The sequence below is a fragment of the Cryptomeria japonica genome, chromosome 8 (genome assembly GCF_030272615.1).
Source record: "Cryptomeria japonica chromosome 8, Sugi_1.0, whole genome shotgun sequence".
Classification (NCBI taxonomy): Eukaryota; Viridiplantae; Streptophyta; class Pinopsida; order Cupressales; family Cupressaceae; genus Cryptomeria; species Cryptomeria japonica.
Window position 1 is genome coordinate 485,479,183 of NC_081412.1, and position 17,992 is coordinate 485,497,174.

Sequence of the window (17,992 nt, forward strand, 5' to 3'; positions counted from 1 at the left end):
CTTTCTTTTTTTCTTTTTCTTATAAAAAATTATTATATTATCTCTCCGTCTTATCTTTTCTCCGCCCCTACTCTACCTATTTCCCTTTCCTTTTCTCTTGATTCTTTTCCTTTTAATTGATTACTTCATTTAAGCATTTTTAATTTCTTTTTTATTTTTCTACTATTCATTTCATTGTTCTCAATCTCCCTTTATGTTTATTTTTTTCCCTGTCTCTATTGCCTTTTGCTTCAATAGCGATGTTTCTGTGTGAGTATATTTTTCTCTTATAATCTTTCTTTTTTTGTGTCTCTTTTTTATTTATATGTTATTTTTTTGTATTTTTTATTGGCTCTTTTTTTTATTGTAGTTGTATTTTCACATGTTTTTCTTGATAATTTTTTATGTCTCATGGTTTATCTACTTCTTTCTGTCTTCCACCCATCCCTCCGTTTTTTTTTCTTTATTTCTTTTTTTGACTTCTCTCATTTTTTATTTTATTTTTGTTTTACTTTATTTCTCACTTTCTACTTTTGTGTGTCTTTGTTGCTATCTATTGCTCCCTCTCTCTTTATTCCTTGTATATGATTTTCTTTCCCTCTTTGTAGATCTTGGACCCTTGGCCCTTGATTATGACACTTAATGTTGAACCTAAGATCCTAGACATTGAGCTATGAGCAAATGACCTTGGAACATGGATTGTCTATCCTTGATTGTAGACCCTTGGAACCTAAACCCTTGGACCAACAACTCTAGATGGGCAACACGTTAAACGTTTGAGACTATTGTTCACTCTGTTTTTTTAAATTGTTTCATGTCATCTCTTTTTTTATGTTTTTTTAAATTGATAATTCATTTTTTGAGTTTTTTTCTCTTTTTGTCTGGGTTTATTTCTTTTATATTTTTTCTTTTTCCTTTTTGTTTTTTCTATTTGAACTCTCACTATCTATTTTTTTGTTATCTTTTTGGTATTCTTTCCTTTTTTATCTCTCATTTTTCTTCCGTTTTTGACTAATTCAATCTTTATGTATCTTTCTCTGAATTAATCTTTTTAGTTTTGTTTCTTTTTTTTCTTGAGTTTTTCTTTATTTACTTTACTATTTCTCCTATTTTACTCTAGCGGTCTCTTTAGTATTCCGTTTTCACCATCTTTATGTTTGTCTCTTTAGTTTATCTTTGTCCTTTCGTTTTATCAAAATTATCTAATATATGTTTGTCTTATGTTTTCTCACCCCTTTACTATCTCTCTAGTTCCCTTTTTCTCTTGATTCTTTTCCTTTCTATTGATTGCTTCATTTACTTATTTAAGTATTTATCTATTTATAATTTATAATTTTTAATTTTTCTACTACTCTTTCTCTTATTCCCAGTCTATCTCTTTATGCTTATTTTTTTATCCCTCTTGCCTTTTGCTTCAATATATATGTTTTTTTGCGATCATATTGTTTTCTCTTCGATTCTCTCTATTAGTATCTCATTTTCTTTTGTAAGTTATTTTTTTTGTATTGTATACTTTCTTTTTTTCTACTGTAGTTGTATTCTCACAATCTTTTGTCTTCATAATTTTTTTGTTTCTTGGTTTATCCGCTTCATTCTCTCTTCTACCCATCCCTCCTTTTTTCTTCTTTTATTTATTTTTTTGACTATCTTTTAATGTTTAATCTTAAGTTTATTCTATTTCTCTCTTTCCTTGAGTGTGTTGTTTATTCTCAATCTTCATATTCATTTCTATGCATCATTCCCCTCTTCTTTCTTCCTTGCATATAATATTCCTTTTTTGATTAATTCTTTCTCTCTTTCTAGACTTTGGGACACTTGACCCTTGTTATCAAACCTGGCCCACAGGAAATCTATACCATAAACCACCTTGTACTTGTGACTCTAGACATTCAACATACCCTTTTTGGAGGTCTTTTATGATTGTAATGTCCCTTTTTTCTTGGATTAACTTGTGATTCTCCCTAATTTCGTAATATCTAAATGAAACAAGGAACATAAAATAGTTAGAGATATAATGCTCACCCAAGAATAAGATTAAATAAGTTTGTCTTAGAAATTTGCAACCAAGTTAGATAATAATTTAGATATTATCCATTTAATACATCCATTTTTAAAATTAAGAAAAGATATAATTATAATACATAAATCTATATGATTACATGGGATTCAACCATAATGATGGTTGAGATGAGATGGACATGATAAGTTGCCCTAAATATCCCTTGCCCTAGGTCCAAGAGCTGAAACTCTGTCACCCTTGGCCTCATGTGGTCCTTAACCATGCTCATGAGGTGGAGGATTTCCTATACCTATAGAATCACCATAATAGATAATAACATAACAATCAATAAAATTTAATTCTTGTAGGAATAAAAAAGGTCATAGTTAATCATATGCATTTTTCATTTTTCAATGAGCATAAAGTCGTTCCATCATAAAAGATCTCTCCAGTTTTATTCAAGTGAAAGTATGCTATGAAATAAAAGGAATATTAGCCATCACATCTTAAAACCTATGTGCAGTAAATGGCTCTAAGCTGATGCCATTCAGATGTGGAGTGTACATGACACCAATGAGTGGCTAAATCCTTGATGTAATACCTAATAGGAATAAGACCTTTAGGCATTATTTGCTCCAAATTCAAATCAATGCTTGCCCTTAAGTGATGCCATTGAGGGGGAGTGTGTATGTCAATGACACCACCTAGTGGCTAAATCGTAAATTTAAGTCCTTCAAGCATAAGCAAGTCCTAATAGGTATACCATAAGGCCTTTAGGCATTAGTAAGTCCTTTGGGTTTTTTATTTAAGTCCTTTTGACATAAGCTAGTCTTAATAAGCATTAGTAAGTCCTTTGGGTTTTTTTTTTAAGTCCTTTTGGCATTAGTAAGTCCTGGCATTTTTAAGTAATTTTTTGGACATTTTAAAATCCTACGGGCATATTGTAAATTCTTCTCTTTATTAATCTCCCTTGTGTAAAAGCGTTCTATTATATAAGACCTACATGCACTATGTAATGAACCTAGGGAGAGGCTAGTTTGAGTAGACCATGGCTCCAAGATAATTTTTTAGAAGACCTTATAGCATCATTATTAAACACTAGGATTATAAATATTGCAAGATGACTTTCATGTAGTCCGGAATGCATAATCTTCATGTTAGCATATATTTTTTTTCCTATTTATCACTGTCAAAGAAGACCTACGTTATTGGGGTGCTTCATGTTTTCTTCAATGGAAATTGATGTATGTGATGCCAACTATTAACGTTAAGCAGTTTTGTTAGAACATAATAACATTAGCGGTCATACCAATATAAGATTTATATATTGTTCTAATGTAATGTAATGTCTCCTTCCTAATTTGCCTTAAAATCACTATTACAACAAATTAGGGTTAGGGTTACATCTTACCAAATAAATCTCTTTTTAATATTGCAATCCCGGATTTGAATCCTGCAACCACAACATGAACAACATATGCAAATATACACATATCTTTAATCATTAGGATTAGGCAATTTCATTATATTTATAGGTTATCAATAATGTAAGCATATTAGGGTTTGGGAGAAGAGACATAATGGATCTACCAAAAGCCATTTCTATACCAAGCCCAAGAATGGATGTCTACCACAGTCCTCTTGCTCGCTTGGCGGCTTGTACCTGCTTCCCCAAGCATGCTTCGTCTCCCTACATAGAGTTGCCATCTTGTGGAGTCGGACAGAGGTCGTTACAGGGTTCCTTGAGTCTTTAAGTGGAATGTTTGTAATAGGCCGCTATGGTTCTTGTTGAACAACGTACTTACGAGCTCCCTTGTCACCCTTCTGTTACACCTCAGGTCTTCTCCCACAAGGTGGATTTCAGACAGCATGCATTTCTATATATTACCATAGAGGCATACACTTAAGCATTAATCTTACTAAGCATCAGCCACATATAAAGATACATATATATAAGGAATTGACAAATATATGTGAGTATTACTTATATCAAGACATTGGATATAAAGTTTAGATTGAAATCTCTCAACTTCTTTATGATTTGAGAGAGTATGGATTTTAAGTTTTATTGTGAGTTATTTGAATATGCACAAAAGGTGTTATTGGCCACATGGAAGTAAGGAGAAGTATCCTCATGCTCAGTCTATATATGATAGATTATATTTTGTAAGTGTTTTAATAAAATAATGTTTTATGGAGGATTTTACCCAAAAAGGTTTTCCCATGTTTATGCATGTATGATTCACATGATCTGGTCCATTCAAAGAGATACAATGGATCAAGACATCTACTCTCCCTAATTCATAAAAGTGATTATTGATATAGTTTATCTTTTCTAGCCCCCCTCTCTCTCTATATACCATGAACCCTTGATCCTTAATATTAAACCTTCCAATCTTAAACCCTATAGACTATACTAGAAAATAATGGACCTTGGACTTGTGACATTAGACCTTGGACCATATACTTTGAAAAGCAGGTTTATAATAGACAGGTATTTTAAAAGTTTAGTTTTGATCACAATAGAATATAAATAGACTCCAGTCTGATTTATATATATTTGATCTACTGCTGAGTATGAAGAACTATCTGAAACAATCTACTTGTATGCTGTTATTCTAAATCTACCGTATGGTGAGTGATTCCAATTTATGACATTCAATCTGATATTGTTTCTGCTGTCTGTATATAGTCACGAACTATATATATTTACAGACTGCAGTATTTGACTTCCCACGATCTATATGTATATATTCACGTATACAGTATATTATCGACTTGTTGATATCTCATTCTAGTTACCTTCCAAAGGAGATACATCATACTTATATATGAAACTCGAAGTCTTCCTAAGAGGTCGTGACTCTTTACTAAGAGACCGATGGCTATTGAAGACAAACCGATTCACAAATGTAATCGGGATAATAACCAAACCGATACAAATATAATCGGTTATGTATTATTAATAACAAACAATCATAAACGATATTAACCAATACACTAATAGATGGAATCGGTTCTGTAAAACCGTTTATAACAAAATATGATGTAATACGATAATGGATATACACCTGATAGCAATTATGTCATATGATCAATCTGTAATCGCAGGTAGTCTATACGATCTGAACATAATAATACGAACAGGAACAAGTAAGTTGATTACACACAAATCTCTAAGGCCGATAGGCCAATTAGACATTTGGATTAGCTAGGTTGGTCAGAGGAATCCAACCGTAGCTGTAATATCTTCAACATAGAATGTAGAACATATGTCCTAAATCATAGACTTTGAACATTGAAACCTAAAAATGGATATTATCCCTTGAAAGTTTGATCCTAGAAACTAGAACTTGAACTTTTGATCCCAGAAAGTGCATTGTAGATTATGGACCCTAGACAGAAATATTAAAACCAAGACCAAGGACCTTAAACCTAAGAAATTGGAGCCTAGATATCAATACTAGACTCGAAGAACATTGAGCCTACAACTTAGATTCTAAACCCTCACCCATAGATGTTAGAATTGGAATTTACAACCTAGGAGTACATGGACCATGAGATTTTGGACATTCGATGCTTGAATATTGACTTTGCACCTTTGAGTCTAGATAGAGCATACACCTTGGATGCTAGGCTTGGAATTTTCACTCGACGAGTAGATCCTATACCTTATAACCAAAACTGTGGGTAGTGGAAGATGAAACATGGAGTATTAATCCCCAATTGTAGACCCTTAGATCCTAAAATCTTGGACCCAACACTCAAGATGGGCTATACCTTGCACCTTTGTTACTATTGTTCATTCTGTTTCTTTCAAATTCTTTAATTCTATTTCTCTTTTTATGTTAATATACACAAAATTCACTTCTTGAGTTTTTTTCTTTCTTTGCGTTGCTTTTTCATTTTTTCTTTTTCCTTTGCGATTTTCCTATCTAAACTCTCATTATGTCCTTTTTTTGTTGTCCTTTTGGTTGTCTTTCCTTTTATTTCTTGTATTTCTTCCATGTTTGACTATTTCAATCTTTATATATCTTTCTTTGTATGTTCAATGTTCTTTTGTCTCTACATTTCTATATTATCTCTTTTTTCTATTTCTTAATCTTTTCAGTTTTGTTTTTCATTTTATGAGTTTTTTTCTGGATTTACTTCACTAGTTCTCTTTTTTACTTTTGTTATCTATGTATGTATTGAGCGTAAGGATCTAGGGTCTAAAGGTCTAGGATAATGTATTAATGGTCCACGTTTCAACGTCAAATATTGTTTAACTAGGGCTAGGTTCTTGGGGTGCAATGTTGAGGGTTATAAGCAAGGGTTTCTAATCTTAGGTCTACTTTCTAGTATCCAACATTTAGGGTCTCAAGGTCAATGTCCATGGTCCACTACTCCAAGGTGTAGGGTCTTAGGTGTACTTTTAGGTTGTAAGTCCCAATTCTAGGATCCAATAAAGAGGGTCTAATATTCTAGGATTTAAGGTGCAAGGTCAATGTCCCAAGGGTCTAATATCCATAGTATAGCGCCTAATGTCTTGGGTTAGGGTCCTTGATCTTTGGTCCAAGGATTCAATGTGAAGATTTCTTCGTCTAGAGTCCATAGTCTGAGGTCTAGGGTCTAATCTTTTTAGTTTTGTTTGCCTAAATCCTAGACACTCGTTACTGAACATTTGACCTTGGAACATTGAGCGATAATACTTGATCCTAGACCCTTAGATCCTAGACGCTTAGACTCAATACTATAAATGGGCTAGACGTTGGAACTTTGTTACTATTGTTGATTGTTTTTATTTAAATGTCTTGCATTATCTCTCCTTTTGTTTTTTATAATAGAAACTTGATTTTAATAGATTAGAAACCAAAAAAACTAAAAACACAAGTGCAAGGCCAAGCAAGAGAAAAAGAACCAAAATAACACTTGAAGTCACCACGGACAAAAACAGACATTGAAAAAGCAACCAACACAAATAGCCACAAATGATATGCTATCTGATCTGTCATAAGCCATCAACTGTTTGACTTCAAGATGAAGATGTTTATCCCATTCCTTAGACCTGCCTTAACAAAAAGACCCGTGCCGGCATTTGCTGCCTAGTCAACGACCTTTTTATTGGTTCAGCCAATATGCGATATCATGGCTCTGTCCAAATGGTAACTTAGACATTTGGCATCTTCGATAACCATCTCTAACCTATAATGTTAGACATTTGGCAGCTTTGTTGATGTTTCCTCTCTTCAGAGTACCGATAATGAATTTATAATCACCCTTAATTCATATATTTTTCCAACCATTTTCTATAGCGATCATCAAGCCCCAGCTCTGGCTTCGACCATGTTATTGGTGTGAATTCCAAAGTTCACAACATAAATTAATAGAGGCTTGATTGTTGAATTTTTGTAGACCCCACCTCCTCTCGTTTTGCCCGGATTTCCCTTAGCGTCTATGTCAAAGTTGAGTTTAGACCAACCCAAATCTAACTTCATTTCAGGTCCAAGGCAAGGGTAGAGTCCAACAATTTGAAACTAGGCCAGGCATTGGCCAGCTTTGTCTCCATTTTGAGAAGCCAACCATATCTCTTATGCACAACCCCCAACTCTCCAATGATGCCAACCGCTTTGTCCCACAACCTTTGCACCATCCACTCCTCGTATTTGAGCATTATCTCTCTTTTTGTGTTTATCTTTTGATTTCTATTTTTTTTTGTGTTTTTCGTTTCTTTCTCTCTATTCCTCTCTTTTTTTCTTTTTTCTTTTTTTCTTTTGTCTTAATTATTATATTATCTTTGTCCTAGCTTTTGTCCACCCCTACTTTATCGATTTCCTTTCGTTTTCTCTTGATTCTTTTTCTTTTAATTGATAGCTTGATTTATTCTATTTATTCATTCTTTATATCTTCACTTTTTATTTTCTAGAATTTGTATTGGTGAAAATATTACGGTTTCCATAATTGGATATGAAAAACGCTAATATTTAGACTGCGGGACCAATAGATTAAAGAGTAAACCCAATGGATCTAGCCACAAATTGGCAAGGATAAGGGCTGAGAATTCTATTGGATTTGCTAGGTTTGAATTAATTGCCCTATTTTTTAATTGAAATGTGAAAATGCTCAAATTAGGGTAAATGTGCTGGAACTGATGTAAAAACGCTTAAATAGCGAGCTACAGTCATCAGATTGAGCCACAAACCTGTATTTGAGGAATGTAAGTGAATTCGGACCTGTTCCTAGAAGGAGCTCTTGATTTGTCGGGACTTGAATGATGGTCGCTCTGGTGCTCCGCACTTTTTCCACTCCAAGGGGGTATTGATTCGTCACTGTAAATAAAGCCAAATTTGAAGATCGCAGCTCTGTATCTGTTACTGCGCACAATAGAGAAGGGAAATATGTTGGGAATAGGGGTTTGCCTTAGGCCAAACCTCGGATTTGGAATTGACCATGAAATATAAATGAAATATGATTGAATTGCAATAATGGAAATGTTCTCCTTTTGAGGGAGATGCTGAGTAATGATTGAAACACTGATAATATACCTCCTTGTGAAGTTTTGTTTGTCTCCACACAAAATTAGACTTTCATGAAGTCTTCAACAACATAGAACATGAATGTCCAATGCTTGAATCTTGACCTTATCTCTGATCCAATACTTGAAAGGAGACTATTGCTTGCTCACTTGGATTTGAATGCTTGGTTGGTTTTTCGGATATATCAAAATTACAGAGGTAGACCTCCTTTTCTACTTGCCTGTTGAAAAACAACTTAATTTTTTGACATGAGCCGACATGGGATCTAGGTCCGTGCCAAAATGTTGTGACCGTTAAGGGGCTTGAAAATAGGTCCCAATTGGGAGGACCAGGGCGTTGGGCGTGCTGGTCCTAGGTGCCCTGGTCCTTACCAATCAGGCACCTAAAAATGAGGGGAAATGAAGTGTAGGATGAAGAAAATTACAAGTTTGCATAATGTGAGCTGAATTAGGGCTCCAATCAAGCCTTGGGACAAGAACGTCAAGGTGAGGGCCCAAATGAGGACGAAATTGTAAGGGAGTACAATTTAGGACGCTACACTATTTATTCTCTTGTTCTTAGTCTCTCTTTCTTTATTTTTATTTTTGTCCACCTCTATTGCCTTTTGCTTCAATAGTGATCTTTTTGTGTGAGCATATTTTCTTCTCTTACAATCTTCCTATTTTTATATCACTTATTCATTTGTAAGTTAACTTTTTTGTATTTTTATTCATTTCTTCTTTGTATTGTAGTTGTATTTTCACACAGGTTGTTCTTTATATTTTTTTTGTCTCTTGGTTTATCCATTTCTTTCTCTCTTCAACCCATCCTTCCCTATTTTTCCCTTAATTTTTCTTTTGACTTATTTTATTTTATTTTTAATTTCATCTTTCTATTTACTTGTGTGTATCTTTTATTCTTTTCAATCTTTGTCTTTATTGATATATATTGCTGGCTCTTTAGTTATTCTTTACATTATGTTTTAGTTTCCCTCTCTTTGTAGATCTTGGATCCTTGACCCTTGAGGTGAAACCTTGCCCACTTGAAACCTATACTATTAAACATAAAGAAATTGACCTTAAATTTAGGACACTAGACCATATACCCTATACTTTAAAAACTATTGTGTAGAATGTGGATCATATGCACTAAATTGTAGAGTTCGAACATTGAAAGCTAAAGCACGGAGCCTATGCTTTGGAAGTTGACCTAGAATGTAATCTTTTGATCCTAGAGTGTCCATTGCACATTATTGACCCTAGATAAAGAAATAAATAAATAAAATCAGTGGAGCCAAGACCATTGAAACCTAAAGCACAGAGCCTATGCTTTGGAAGTTGACCTAGAATGTAATCTTTTGATCCCAGAGTGTCCATTGCACGTTATTGACCCTCAACAAAGAAATAAATAAATTAAATCATTGGAGCCAAGACCAAGGACACCATACCTAAGAAATTGGACCGTAGACTATGGATATTGGAGTCCAAGAACATTGACCTTGGATGCTATATTCTAAACCATCGCCCTTGGATTTTAGGATTGGTTTTTGCAACCTAAGCGTACATCCAAGACCCTACACCGTAAAATTGTAGATCATAGACCTTGAACTTGAGACCTTCGACATTGGACACTTGAATATTGACTTTGCACCCTAGACCCCATACCATACACCTTGGATACTTGAGTATTGACTTTGCAGCCTAGACCCCATCCCATACACCTTGGATACTTGAGTATTGACTTTGCAGCCTAGACCCTGTACCATACACCTTGGATTCTAGACTTGGAATTTTCACCCTATGACTAGATCCTAGATCCTAGACCCTAAATGTTGGATAGTGTAAGTTGAACGTAAATATGGTACCTTTGATCATGACAGTCAACGTTGAACTCAAGATCCTAGACATTTAATTATGAACAAATGACTTTGGAACATGGATTGTTAATCCTTTATTGTAGACCCTTAGAATCTAAACCCTTGGACCCAAAACTCTAAAAGGGTTGAACCTTGGACCTTTGTTTTGAGATTTTTTCTATGTATTTCTTTGTGTTTCTTTCTTTTTTAGTTTTTTTTCCCTTTTTTTTTCTTTCTTAACTATTATTATTTGCTTTTTGTTGCCTTTTTGGCATTGTCTCCTTTTTTATTTCTGATCCCCCCTACCCAATTTGACTCTTTCAATCCTTATATATCTTTCTTTGCATGCTCAATGCCATTTTATCTTTAGATCACTATATGATCTCTTTGCACTATTTATCAATCTTTTTAGTTTTGTTTCTATTTTTTCATGAGTTTTTCTCTATTTACTTCACTATTTCTCTTATTTTTTTGAATTTGTCTCCTTATTTCCATCGTTTAGTCTTTATTGGTTTCTTTGGTTCTCTATTTTTATATTTGTTTCTTTTATTGTATTTTTCATAAATTCTTTTTCTATATATATTTACTTGTCTTCTTTCATTATTTTTCTCTGTGTTTTTTTTTTTTGTGCATTTCTCATTGCCGTTTTAATTTTTTTTTCTCCCCTCTTTATAACATTTTATTTCTCCCAATTAGTCCCTTTGTATTCCTTTTTAACCCTAATGATGTTTTTCTCTAACATTTTTTAACTGTTCTTGTTCTCAGTCTTTGACTTTATGTTTATTTTTTTTAATGTTTCTTGCCTTTTGGTTCAACCTTTTGCATTAATAGCTATATTTTCGTTTGATATTGTTCTCTTAGAATCTATCTTTATTTGTATCTCTTTTTCTTTTGCAATTTATTTTTTCATATTGTGTATTCACATTCTTTATTCTATTGTAGCTGTATTTCTTTTTTTTGATCAATAAAAGGCCGAAGCCATATTTTATTTCTTTTGTAAATTTTTACATCTCCATTCAGTGTGGGCACCGGTAGGAAAGAATGGAGATAAGAAAACCTCCGGTCTAGCCCAGATCCCTTAAGGGATCAGATAACAAACAACTGAAATTTTTTTTACAATTCCTCATCTGAGTGAGATGACTGTCTTAATAAGACATTTAGTTTCTTTTTGTACATAAAAGCTTGCACCAATTTCTGGATGGACCCATCTTCACAAAAATGGAGAATCCATTAATATTCCGTGCTTTAACTTTAAGACCTGTATCCCGCATCTGCAAAAACCTTAATGCAACTTACTTTGCCAAACTGTTAGTAGCATAGTAAACATGATAATTTGTAAAAAATCATTCAATGAATAGTAATCATCTTTCCTGTTTTATGTAAGAGGATTGTAGCCTGGATATCCCTTAGCTTGAAACCAATTTTAACCTTTTAGGCTTCAATTTAAGAGATTATCCAGGCTACAATTCTGCCTACACTAATGGGAAGGATCAATTTCTAACAGTTCCTTAATCACTTTTAACTCAGCAAGCATCTGATACTCCATAGCATAAATGAATTCATATGTCTATGTATGCACATTAAAATGTCAATATGCGAGATTATCATAGAGTCTAAACAACAAAAGATCAAAGGGCCTGAACAGAGGCTAATTCAATAGGACCTACTACAGATCTGAAGCAATGATTAAGACTGTGCTGATCTCAATTTCCCTCCTCAAAACCACTAAAAAACATTCCATTATTTTGCATAAGATACTAATAATCCGAATGAACCCCACTTGATAGAGAAAAGTCCAATTCACAGCTTATACCACTATAACTGCAACAGACACTAGAGCAATCTGTCCCCTCTATAAAACAGGGCTAAAGACAATCACATCCGGAGCAATGAATCAAGATTATCAGAAAACCGAGCCACAGACCTAAGCATGAATACACATAGCCTGGAAGACACAATTGTCATAAAAAGACATCATATCTGTCATATTGAAGACTACACCCGTGCAGCCCAGTGCATACTAAACACAGATATCATGCGATGGAGTGTGAACCTACATGTGCCTAAACATGAATACCTGGCATCAACCCATCACCTTGCTACACTCCAGAGACACCCCTTTACCCACAAACAGGGTCAGGAGATGAGAGGATGATACAAACATATATGAAGGTTTGAAAAAGGATATTTGAACATATATACACATACTCATATATATATAGTCTCTGTACTTATATGTATATCTGTGTGTATGTAATTTTATGAATATCTGCTTACACCCACACATATACACACATATATATATATATATATATATGAATATATATATATATGTATATTTGTTAGATTGTATATATATTCATATATATGCATCACCATTGTAAACTAAAACCAAGGAAAGTCCAATACCACTGCAAAATCACTATAAATGCAGCAAAAAACCATTTCTAACAGACCCCACTATAACTCATGGCTAACAATCGATGCATTGAATGAAGAATAAAACCAGAAAACCTTAGCTTGAATACACATAGCATGGCAGACTCAGATTTGTCATAAAAGACATATAATCTGCCATTATAGACTAAACCCACGCTGCCCAGAGCTTTCTATATACAGATAGCCTGCATTGGAGGGGAGACCAGCATAATCCTATCCCCAATTGAAATTGTAAGATTATCTGTTTACACCCACACATATATACATATATATATATATATGAATATATATAAATATGTATATTTGTTAGGTTATATGTATATTCGTATAAATGCAACACCATTGAGAACACAGCTTTACCTCTATAAATGCTACAGAAACCAGTTCTAACTGTCCCAGGGCTATCAATCGAAGCAATGAACAAAAAACCCGAAAACCTTAGCTGGAAAACACAAAGCACGGCAGACTCAAATTTGTCATAAAAGACATCCAATCTGCCATTGAAAACTATACCCACACTGCCCAGGGCATTCTAAACTCAGATGACATGCATCACGACAGACACAAATGTGCCATAAAAGACATCAATCTGATATAGAAGACTATACCCACGCTGCCCAGGGCCTTCGAAACATGCATTGGAGGAAAGACCAGCATGAGCCAAAACCTGAATAACCAACAGCAACCGATCACCTTGCAACACTCCCGAAACACCCCTTTTCCTGTGGGGATGGAATGGTACAAGCATAAGGTTATCAATGAGTTAGTTTGAGTACATATATACACATACTCATATATATATAATATCTGTATTTATATATATTGTGTGTATGTGAGTGTGTAAGTGTATGAGTGTCTATTTACACCCACATACATACACATATATATATATATATATATATGAGTATATATATATATGTCTCTTAATATGATTGTAAATATATACATATATCTATATATATGAATATATATTTATGTATATGTTTGTATTTAACGAATCCATATGGGTTAATCTACAAATATATACATAAATATATATGTGATCATATATATATATATCTGTATATATATCTATATCTTTTATCTGAAACTTAGACTACCAAAATGCTGTACTAAGGAAACCAAGACCACAAATCCAAGGATATATATAAGAGGGCAAGGAGAGGACTTGGAGAGGAGTGAAGTGAGATGCTGACAATACCAAAGCCAGAGTTTTAATCCGATGGAGTAACCTTCCTAAAGACAGACGAATTACCATCTGCCCCTAGATTTGCTAACTTGTCAGCTATAGAGTTACCTTCCCGATAAATATGTTTAACCGAAGTTTCCTCAAAGTATTTGATCAAGTCCAGAATTCTTTTTAATTCCGTTTTCAATTTCCAGTTAGATATATCCCTAGTCCTGACTGCATTAATAGTTAATGACGAATCACCTTCAATTTCCAGATATTTAATCTTGAGTGATTTAGCTAAAATCAGACCCTCCCGCAATGCTAAAAACTCAGCCATGTTATTTGAAGCCACACCTATGGGCATATTTATGCTAGCTATTAGATCACCGTTGTCTTGATGGATAGCACATCCAATACCTGCTACACCAGGGTTCCCACGGGACGCGCCATCAAAATTTAGCTTAGCCCAGCCCTTTCGGGGAGGTGCCCATTTTGTTAGCTTCCTATCCATCTCAGCCTGATTCCCACCTTTCCCAATAAACGGGGGTATTATCAAACCCAACCATTTAGATCGAAGAACCTCATCCCATCTGGATAAGTTAATGGACTTAACCTGTGTGTGTCTAAGATTATTATTGATTTTTTCCACAATTGTTGCTTCGATCTTATTTAGAAGGGATTCTACCCTCAAATTTGATTCTTTGAAGATCCGCCTGTTTCTCTCCTTCCATATTTCCCAAATGAGGATTGCCGGGGAAATTAACCATACTGAGTGATATATATCCTTTGTGTGAGGCAGGTGCCAGCTAAGCAGCCATTCTGAGATGTCTCTAGGTCTCGACGTCATCCATCCAAGGCTTGAGCAAAGCCAATCCCAACATCTCTGACTGAAACTGCAATTGAGAAGCAGGTGATCCGCGTTTTCTTCCTCAGATTCGCATAGAGGACATCTCGATGGACCCAGGAAGCCTAATTTTGAGAACCAGTCTGAGGTAAGAATTCTTTTTTGGGAAGCTGCCCATGCGAAGATGCCAGCTTTAGGGAGACCAATGTTATTCCAGCATAGGCTAATTGGTATATTAGGGTAAGTTGCAGCTCGACTGAGTTTTAAAAGTGAGTATCCTTCTTTGGCTTTGTAAATGCCTGAAGAGCTACCCGCCCATATTATTCTATCTTTCCCAGAATGTAATGATAATTGCCTATTCCTCAAATTAATCCAGAGGATCTCCTTATCAGAATTTGACAAGTCCAACTCATCAAGGGGTTTCCACTCCCAACCCAAAGCGGGAACATTGGAGATAAGCTTGATATAATCCTTAACAAACCTGCCCCTGATAGATTTGCAATGTTCTATACCTTCTAGGCTTATCCCAGATTTGTCTAAGGCTGGATAGCCCCCCCACGAGTCTTCCCAGAACAGAGCCTCAGAACCATCCGCAATATCCCAAGTAAGATAATCCCTGATCACCTTTCTACATTCCATCATAAAATTCCAAACTTTGGATCCTTTGGGTACAATTTCCATCCTCAAAATGCTATCAGGGTTGGAATTAGTAAGATATTTAGCTTTGAGGATCCTTACCCATTTAAGATTTGGATCCGAGTACATTTTCCAGACTAATTTCGCCCCCAGAGCCATGTTTTGAACCCCCAAATCTTTGATGCCAACTCCCCCTAAACTGATAGGTTGGCTAATTTTGTCCCATGAAATCAATGCGAATTTCTTTTTGTCTGAAACCATATTCCAAAAGAACTTCCTCATCTTTTTTATCAATTCGAGTCGAGCTCCTTTAGGTAGTTGCTGGCAGGACATTTGATATATCGGAATAGCCGCCAAAACAGCTTTAAGTAAAGTGATCCTCCCAGCCGAAGAGAGGCTTTTATTCTTCCAAGAATTCAACCTGAGGTCCATCTTGTCAAGGATACCTTTCCATAATGAGATTAAATTGTTTCCCTTATCCATCGGTATCCCTAAATATTTACATGGCAGTTTTCCTCGATCAAACCCAAAAATATTACATATATCTGTTTCTAAGATCTGCGATGTATTAAAGAAGAAGATTTCCGATTTATTCTTGTTTACTTCCTGACCCGATGCTAAAGCATAAATGTCAAGAATCCTCTTGAAAGCCATGGCTTCTGCCCTATTCGCACATCCCATCAGCATTGTGTCATCAGCAAACTGCTGGTGAGTAATGGCCTCCATTCCGTTAGTGATTTTAACCCCTTTAATAATCTGATTCATGCGAGCACTTGAAATGATTCTCCCAAGGCCCTCTGCCATTATGATAAATAAGAAAGGGGATAAAGGATCCCCTTGTCTAATCCCTCTAGATATCTGGAAGAAGCCTGCAGGGGAACCATTAATGAGTAATGATACCCTGGGAGATGAGATGCATTCGAATATTAAATTGATCCATTGTTTAGAAAACCCAAAGGATTCTAAACATTTACACAGAAATCTCCAATCGACTTTATCATATGCCTTTTTAATATCTAGTTTGATCATCATAGCCGCTGAACGATTTTGTTGTAGCGAGTGCATGACTTCTTGAGCCACAATAATTCCATCAAAGATGGATCGGCCTGGAACGAATCCTGTCTGTTCCTCTGAAATAATGCAAGGGAGAATGCCCTTCAATCTATTCGCTAAAATTTTTGTAAAAAGCTTGTAGATTGTGTTGCATAAGGAAATAGGTCGGAATTCATCAAAGTTTCTTGATTCCTCCTTCTTAGGAATCAAAGTTATGAAAGTATTGTTGATCTCTCTTAAGATACTTCCAGAGTTTCTAACAGCTTCCAAAGCATCCACCACCTCCTTACCAATAATGTGCCAGCATTTTTGGAAAAAGCAAGCTGGAAAGCCATCGGGGCCTGGAGCTTTATCCGGGTTAAGTTGCCCCAATGCTAATTTTACTTCAGATTCTGAAATTTTGTTGCAAAGTGCTTTGTTTTGGTTTTCAGTTACGATCTTAGGAATATTCCTAAGCAAAGCTAAATTGGCGTCTTTAGGAGAAGATTCCGAACTGAATAAGGATTTGAAATGGTTCACCGCTTCTGTAGCTATGTCCTTTTGATCTTCTAGAAGGATGCCATTATTGCTCATGATCTTGTGAATACTATTGGTGATTCTCTTGTTTTTTGTACTGTTATGGAAGAACTTAGTATTCCTATCCCCATTTTGAAGCCAATTCTCTCTAGATTTCTGTTTCCAAAAAATTTCTTCTTTTGTTAACGTATCTTCATATTTCCCGAGGAGCTCCTTTTCTTTGAGGAAGCTTTCCTGATCCATTCCAAGTCTAAACACTTTATCATTAAGGTCTGCAATTTCTTTTTCTAAAGAAATTTTGGTTTCAAAAATGTTACCGAAGACTTCATAATTCCATTTCAGTAACTTGCTTTTAAGATGTTTTAGTTTGTTTACCAGGCAAAACATTTTTGAACCTTGAAAATTAACCTCAGACCACCACCTGGCTACGAGATCATAAAAATCCGGATTTTGCATCCACATTTTTTCAAACTTAAAGGGGCAGCACCGCGGTGTAGCCTCACCCTCAATATTGAGGATGACAGGATAGTGATCAGAGCCTGAAGAGGGGAGTAACGAAGCTGAGAGGTTAATTGCTAGATCGCTCAGATTCCCTCTAAAAAGGAATCTATCTAATCTCTCAGCGATTTGAGTAAAGCCTGATCTTCTATTGTACCAGGTATACATTCCATTACTAGTTTCTATATCAATCAGATTGTTACGGGCTACCCACTCTCTAAAGTCTTTTAAGGATTGCGGTTCCCTGCGAATACCACCCTTTTTCTCTGATAAATTTAGGATAGCATTGAAGTCCCCTCCTAGAATAACAGGGGAAGAGGGATCAAGTTCCATCATAAACGAGATTTCCGACCACACTTTACGTTTCCCAGCATCAGGAATCGGGCCATAGATGTTTATAAGGGTAAATGAGAGCTTACTGAGATTGCTGGTAACCTTTCCCAATAGCCAGTTTCTGTTTCCTGCTATTGGACAGAATAATATACTACGTGGATTCCAAATAATACCT